This window comes from Limulus polyphemus, unplaced genomic scaffold (genome assembly GCF_000517525.1).
Source record: "Limulus polyphemus unplaced genomic scaffold, Limulus_polyphemus-2.1.2 Scaffold88, whole genome shotgun sequence".
NCBI classification, from domain to species: Eukaryota; Metazoa; Arthropoda; class Merostomata; order Xiphosura; family Limulidae; genus Limulus; species Limulus polyphemus.
In genome coordinates, this window is record NW_013665698.1 from 697,768 (window position 1) to 706,372 (window position 8,605).

The window sequence follows — 8,605 nt, forward strand, 5'->3', positions numbered from 1 at the left end:
TAAATATTACTTTTAATTTTAAATTTATCACTTTCATATGAGAATAAGTAATTCAATAAACTTATTATTATTATTTGTTACATATTTAAGGTCTCATAATACTAAAACGTTTTGATGTTAATGATAATAGTTCATTTTTAGATAAGCAAAGTGTAAAGTTTTCTGCTGATGCTCATTACATATTCTCTTGTACTCTTTTTTAAGTTTAGTATTTTTTCACAGCAATCAGTTTAGAGAAGTGAATAGAATTACTTACACTAACGAAAAAGTCTGTAATTTCTACGTAATGATGTAATAAATAATTAGACACAAATGGTTGTTATTAAGGACCTTGACACAAATGGTTGTTACTAAAGGCCTCGTTGGGCCACTGCATCACAAAACGAAATAGAAAAAAATGTCATTCCAATGTGTGTAAGTAATCTTGACAACTTGATAAACAAAAATATTTGGCCCATTTTACTTTTGTAACATACTGTATTTATTTTGTGAAAAGTAACCCTGTATACTAATATTAGCTCCTGCCCCGTTATTATAGGATAATGGGAAAACAGAAATGACAAAAAAAAACTATCATTGTGATAAATTGATTTTTCCTATAATAAACAATTGATCTAACTTGGTCATCGGAACCAGAAGAAAAAGAATGTACACGCAGCGTTTTAACAGATTAGGTATAGAGGAAAACGACAAAACTTGAGTTGAAATGGTCCTCATTGGAGTACGGAATTGATGCTAATAGGGAATATTACACGATAATTAAAAAAAAATTAATTTAAAAAAGGTGAAAAAGTAAAGAAACAAGTTTAATCAAAATACAAAGATTGTATTTTCAAGCCTACAACTAGGGACAAACAAACTAGGTTGGAAATAGTGTTTACATTATTTTCTCAAGCTACAAATCCCTATTTCGACTCCATCAAAACTGATAAGTACTGTAGACATGAAGTCAAAACTGATAAGTACTGTAGACATGGAGTCAAAATAGGGTTTTGTAACTTGTTTGTAGCCTAGTTTGTTTGTCCCTAGTTGTAGGCTTGAAAATACAATGTTTGCATTTTGATTCAACTTGTTTTTGTACTTTTTTGACGATTCCTATTCCCTTTTTTAAATTAACAATATTTAATTTTATTGTAGGAGTAACAGTCGGCCCTTGTGACGGTGGATACTGTTGACTGGCTTCATTTCTTATATCAGATCGTAAACAATTAGGAACGGCAATATTTGAGCTTTAGGATATATATATGACCTGACTGATTTACCAATGTATACATAAGGTCAGCCGTTCAGATTGAAAATACCAATTATTATTAAGATGTATTTTATCAGTATGTTTTAATTCCGTCGTTTTTTATATTGAAAACGTACAACAAAAGGACAATGGTTTCAAACATTTTGATCTAGTCATCGCCAAGAGCAGCTTTCTTTATCATAGTTACTAATAATCTGTAAGTCAAAAATTATTTGGCCCATTTTACTTTCGTAATATATTGGATTTATTTTGTGAAAAGTAACTCTGCGTACTAATATTAACTCCTGTCCCGTTATTATAGGATAATGGGAAAACAGAACTGACACCAAAAAACACACTATCATTATAAGAAATTGATTTTTCCTATGGTAAACAATTGATCTAACGTAGTCATCGGAACCAGAAGAAAAATAATGTATCGATTAATGCGCGCAATAGAAAACAGACACAGTTCACTAAGCAGAAAAGGAGCAAGGGATAGAATACTGTCCCCTTCTTTTCTTGTCAAAAAATATGAAATAAAAAACAAACAAACTAGAATTAATAACAGAAATATAAAATCATTTATATTTATTTAAAAATACAAGTGTTCGTCTTCTTTCTAAGCCTTTTATTCGTGTGCCGCTGATAAATTTGAGCATAAAATTGATCTAAATTTTGAGTAGATCTTTTCACTTAAGAAACTACTGCATACTTGAACATCACAGCAACTCAAGGATCAGTGCAAGAAAACGCTACTGTCCTCCTTACCACACGTCACTCACGGCCAGTGGACACTAAGTGTCAGAATATTTTTTACCTTCTTTTCTTCCTACCTTAATCTTAATTATTGTTCGAGAAAAAAACGCAAAAGCATCTACTAGCTCTTCATTTATATCAACAAAGCACATTTATGAAGACAAGTAGGTAAATTATAATACAAATGTAGTAATTCCATTTTACATCTCCTAGGTTCGGGATCCAACCCACTGTTTATAATACAGCAAGTGAATGCTCTACAACCAAAGCTAAAGAATTAACCCACTATTAGTTGATAGTAAAACACTTTTTAACAATTAGAACTACCATATTCTTCCCCTCTCACAGATCAGGCCCATCCTCGGGCCTTACCTCAGGTTGTCAGATGACTAAAACTACCATATTCTTCCCCTCTCACAGATCAGGTTCATCCTCGGGCCTTACCTCAGGTTGTCAGATGACTAAAACTACCATATTCTTCCTCTCTCACAGATCAGGCCCATTCTCGGGCTTTACCTCAGGTTATCAGATGATTAAAACTACCATATTCTTCCCCTCTCACAGATCAGGCCCATCCTCGGGCCTTATCTCAGGTTGTGAGATGACTAATAACAAGGCTTTAGTTTTTTAGTCTAGTTTCATTTTTGTTGCTTGCATTCCTCAAGCATGGTTTTAACCTGGAACCCTTTGCCTTACACGAGAAATCTTTTCCAGTTGTATTGAAGTGTTATTGCATTATCAATTCCTAGTAATGCACTTTTTAACAACTAAAACTACCAACTGACAACCAGAGCGTTTTCAGAAAATTGATTCTCCCTCTCAGTCTATCCCTGAAAGAGTAAGCTTAATCTTTCGAATATAACAGACTTATTAGACCTTGATATTTTTGCTTTAAAGTATATTTCTGGTTACAGAAAGGTTTTGTGTGTGTGTGCAAGTACTTAATATCTTTTTTACACAGTTTTTACGGAAGTTGCTTCAATTACAAAGTCAGTTATTTCTTGAGTTAAAGAAGACAAATTTATTATATTACTTATTTTAAAATACCTTGTTTTATTGGCACATTTTTAATGTATCTCCCACATAACCATTTTTGTGTGTATGTGCTGAAAGTCTTTCACAAAGAGGAGTCTATCTTTTATACATAATCTCTGTGTGTGTATGAATTGCAAATGTTACGAGTCGCCCTCCCCCTCTATTATATGAAAATTAATTACCCCAGTGTACAGTGAAGCATGCTGGGGGATCGATAGAAGAATGAGATGTGTCTCAGATAATAATGTTGAAGAATGATGGCGCACTAACTGCAGACAGGTAAAATCAGTTTCTTATCCATTTGGTATCTCATAGATTAACTGAAGGCTTAGGCCCGATAACAAAAAGAGGTTCTGTGATTTCAAGTTTTCGGATATATTTACCTTCACAGTGCAGCTGGTAGAAGGAAGAGACAAGACATAAAAATTTAGAACACAAACTTTATTAACAACACAAAGAACACGCTACAATACAATACACTATAAACAAGAAAACAGAATAAATGTGTTAGCTTAGTAAGAGCAACAATGAGTACTTTAATAAAAGAAATTGTACAGTTCTTCCTCCTTTTCAATCAAATTAGAACACACATTAAAAAAAAACTCAATGGCAAAGAACGCCACATTAAGTTACAGTTAGTTGCATTATAGCAAAATGTAAATGAAATCCAAGTTCTAACATGGATTTTACTACACCAACTAACGCTTTAAAATTCGACACTATACTAGAGCAACAGCTACGCGATACACTGCTTTACGTAAACTCTGCCTTACCTTTGTTCGCTTAAGGAAAACCTAAAGAAAACTGAAGTACCTCCGAGAGCCTCACTTGCGCTGTCTCAAAATGAGAGTAACAGTAAACAATAGGAACATTGTGTAAAAGCTCTATGAACTCTCATAAAAATAGAATAATAAACAAAAATCTATGAACCTATATTGCTCACTGAAATCAGATACAAGAGCTTTAAGAGTTCTCACTTAAAGTTAAGTGAAATCAAAGAACACCCGCAGAAAATCTACATAAATCTAACTTACAAAACTCTATACCAATCTGAGCTTCTGAGTCCAAATATGACCTTAAATTGGTCAATAAATACCTCATTTCCTTATCACACAAAAGGACTATGATTGGCGGTTGTTACCCCACATAACTAGCGAGAGGGGTGCAGACTAAGGGCGTGGCTGTTTGTAGCTGCTACTTGATTCGAGGACAAGAATAACCCAGCTGGTTAATTGAATGGTTCGTTATTCCTGTAAGATAACCAGATAACTGGCTAATTACAAGCTAGCTCCACTTACTTCGAGAGTCAATAAAAATTTAGCCACGCGCTTGAACGACTCACAGCGTTCAAAAGTAGAACTACGAAAAAACAACATAATTTTCAAAAATTTTACTTTATAGGTAAAAGAGTGGAAAAAATATATAGTACGCTTTCGTACTACATCCATCATGGAATTCTCTCATGAACAAGACCCCTGGGCTCTTGACAAGCATGCAGAAAATATGGTAAAATGATACCTGGTAGGAGAAAAAAAAAGGGGGGGCATCCATCGCTTGTCCTGCATAAAGCCCCGATATGAATATAATTAAAACTGTATGGGCTTATATGGAAACTGTTTCTTTGTAGTTAAGCACAAAGGTACACAATGGGCTATCTGTGCTCTGCCCACCACGGGTATTGAAACCCGGTTTTTAGCGTTATAAGTCAACAGATACGGTTTTATTTTTATTACGTTTCAAGCAATGCATAAAAATACTTGCAAAGATGTATAAATATGTTACGTCTTTGAAAATAACTTATTCAAAATCTACCAAAAATAAACATTTTTATCTTGTTAGTGCATATCAAACGACCTCGTTTGTGTTAATTTGTGAAAACTTTAGAAAAGTTGTCAACTTTTAACTTATTTCATCTTAATTAAATGTTATTGTTCTTCGGTTTTTACAAATTTGTTCCTTATCACATTTTTGTGACGTTTTAGATCTTCGTTAAGAAGATAAATATACAAAACTTAAATATTTATTACACTTAGGAAATATTTATAAATAATAAAAAAAATAAACGCGGTGACCCCTTTTCCGTGTTCTTTAACAGTTTCATCCGAATTCTTTCTCGTTTCTTATCGATAAATTCAACCGAACCTGATAATTCTACAGAAAATATCCACTGACCAGAACTATAGACATGCTGCTTGGGATTGGAGGAAAGTGATCGTTTACTGCCTCCATCTGGGTTTCTTAATTCACGCGCCATTTACTCTTAAATGTCCTTGTCTGCTGTAAACTACAAATACAAACTTAAAAAAAAAAAAGACAGAGGATAAAAGAATTTCAACATTCACCAGAAAAAGTGATCATTTACTGCCTCCACGTGAGTTTCTTAATTCATGCGCTACTTACTTTTCAATGTTCTTACCGGCTGCAAAATAAAAATTAAAAGTAATTAATGGAACATGAACTATTTCACATAAAGAAACTTTACAGAAAGTCGAGAGTTTAGCTCAGAAAGTAGAAAGAGGAGTTCAACTAAGACGAAAATTCTTAATTGCTTTTTCCAGTGTTTGTACAAGTTCTAATTTGTATATTTTAGTTATATATGAATTATTAACGGAAACGAGTTTGCTCTCAATATAGGTTCTAAACTTTATGATATTTCACATAACACTTATCAAAATAGTAAAAACAGCCTGCAATATAAGAAAATAATTTATTTTATATTATATGTCTGTTAATGAAAATTCAAATAAATTAAGTAAAATGTTATTGTATTAAACAGTTTCTGTTTCCCTTAAGACATATTGCAGGTCGAAAAGGAAAAAAAATGCCTCAGAATAAAGAAAAAGTAGAATTATCTTAGGAGTTGTTGATTATGAATATATATATATTTACAGAATTTTAAACTCTTACTTTAAATATGGACCTTACAGTAAAAAGAATAGTTCAGCTGCCAATTTCTAAGAAAATACACGAAGAATACATGTTTCGGAAACGTTTCTTTATTTCATTGCTTGAAAAAACCAAGTATTAGTCATGTTCATCTCTATTCTAAATAGTAGCTAACTTTGTATTTATCATATATTATTCATGGTTCTGACTATTTTCAATTGGCTCTAGCTTTGTTATATTTTCCGTACTACCTCATGAATTTTACATTTATATTACACTAAGCACGTGCAAATAATTCTTATATTATTAAAAGGCACGTGATTTTCAGCTTCCTTTTCAATACGTTATCAAACTCCTTGTTGGTGTGACTGCACACTAGTGTCGAACATAAAGAAACGAACGTTGTAAGAAACAGTTAACAATTAAATCATAACCATTGTTTCCTATAGTATTGATTTATAAGTACAATCTGCAGCATACATTCTTATATTTTTTTTAAAACCAAAAAATAAATTTGAATTATGTATGTGTGAGAAATTGGTATCAATTGTTTGTTTGCTTCAGAATTTCGAAAAAATATTGTTTGTTTGTTTTAGCGCAAAGCTACACAATAGGCTATCTGCGTTCTGTCCACCACAGGTAATCGAACAGGATTTTCGCGTTGTAAGTCCGTACATTTACAGCTGACCGACTGAAGTACTCGCAAACAAAAACTTCACGAGTGTTATGGGCATATATCCATCCATTATTTTGAACTGATAGATTAGAAAGGAAGCAACTAGTTAACATAACTCACCTCTGATCGAAAAGTAGGATTTGACTGTCACACTTACAGCAACGGACCGCGAATACTTAGGTTCAGAGTCTTGGTACGCTAACCACTAGGCTACGTTAAATACCGAACTTAGAATAATATTTATAAAATTTTAGTCTTATATCGTTTAGACGCTCAAGTGTTCGAAATAGTTGTAAAAAAAAGTGACTTGGGTGACAGTTTCGGGTGCATACATAACTATAGAGCTGATTTGTTAGAAATATTTCAATATTTCATATTAAAATAGAAAAGATAGATAACAATAAACCATACCGTTTATCAGTTTGTGAAGCGCTAACACTGAAATATTAGACAAAACTAAACTACAAATTAACAATGAAAAACGGAATTCAAAGGTCTTTATTCGTATTATGCTGACCTTATTTGCGTTATGTTGAATAACTATGCTGAGTTTCAGAAAGTTTGGATCCTACAATTCAAATCTGGGCTTGGCATGACCCTGGTGGTTAAGACGTTCGACAAGCATTCTACGGTTCGAATCCCATCACCGAACATGCTCGCTCTTTCGGCCACTGGGAAATTATAATGTGACTGTTAATATCAATATTCGATCAGAGTAGCCCAAGAATTGGCAGTGGGTGTTGCTGACTAGCTGCCTTTCCTCTAGTCTGTCACTTCTAAATCAGATAGCCCTCGACTAGCTTTGCAGGAAATTCAACATGCAATTCAAAACTCGATAATAAAAGACAATTGTTTTTAAAGCTCAAAGATTCATGATCGAACCCAGAATTTCAAGGTTATATGCTATTAAGCCTACCATTGGAACAGCAGGTGATAGTTAAATGTTTTTAAAAAGGAAAATATTATTGTATGGTATATCTTACTGATGTTCCACGAGTTTTAGAACACATTTCATAAAAAAAGGGGATATGCATACCATACAAAATGTACTGTCAGCTGTTTATAACTTAATTAAATATTGTTTTCAACATGGTAATAATTGGAAGCTTTCTCTGTTATCGGGAGTATCATAATTACGTGAAAAATATAAACATTGCGATACAAAATTTAGGACAAAGTATTTGACTTTCCCGCTTGAAAATAGAATTCTGAAGTTAATCGACTTTCTCGGCTAAACATAAAATTCTAATGAACGATATTTTGCAAATTATAATTCCTTTCATTAAAACATAATTGCTGACGCAGCAGATTTTCTTCCCCCGATCCAAAAGTCAATGTGTAGAGTTTATTATTCTCCATTATTATATTTGTTAAACTATCAAAAAACGAAATGACGCGAAACTACTGAACAAAGCAGTTCATACAGATGACATACCAATAAATCTATGTACCCGTTTGTAAATGTGCCCTTTACATTTTTAGGAATATTGTAATATCATAGTATGTATCTCTCCGCGAATGACAATGAGTCTTACTTATCCAAGTCCTACAATTATTTAACTTATCTCTGAAAAAAAACTGTGAAAAGTCACAATCAACGAAACTAAAATTACTAAACAGTCCTCCTCTATGTCAGTTTTCTGACCTTTTTAGTGCCGTACTTAATATCGGATTTAAGCTGTATTTTCATTATGAGAAGACAACATAAGTATAGTGTAAGTTTGTTGAAGCCTTTAATTCCTTTTACAGAGTTTGTGCTACTCAAGGCACTATTGAGTAGATCTCATAATGTTGAAAAATAGTAGGGGGGCGACCTCCATTATGAGTTTTCATCTTTTAAGTCTTCAACGAGCTATTGTCGTAAATACATTGTCTTCTCACAATTCTTCGTGACTTTCAGGTAAGAACTGTTAAGTGTTGATAGTATATGTTTGTAAAAATAGCATAGTAAATAATGATATCAAGTGTGTTTTAATGGTAGTGTGTGTTAAGATCATAAGGGAGTAACTTCACATCAC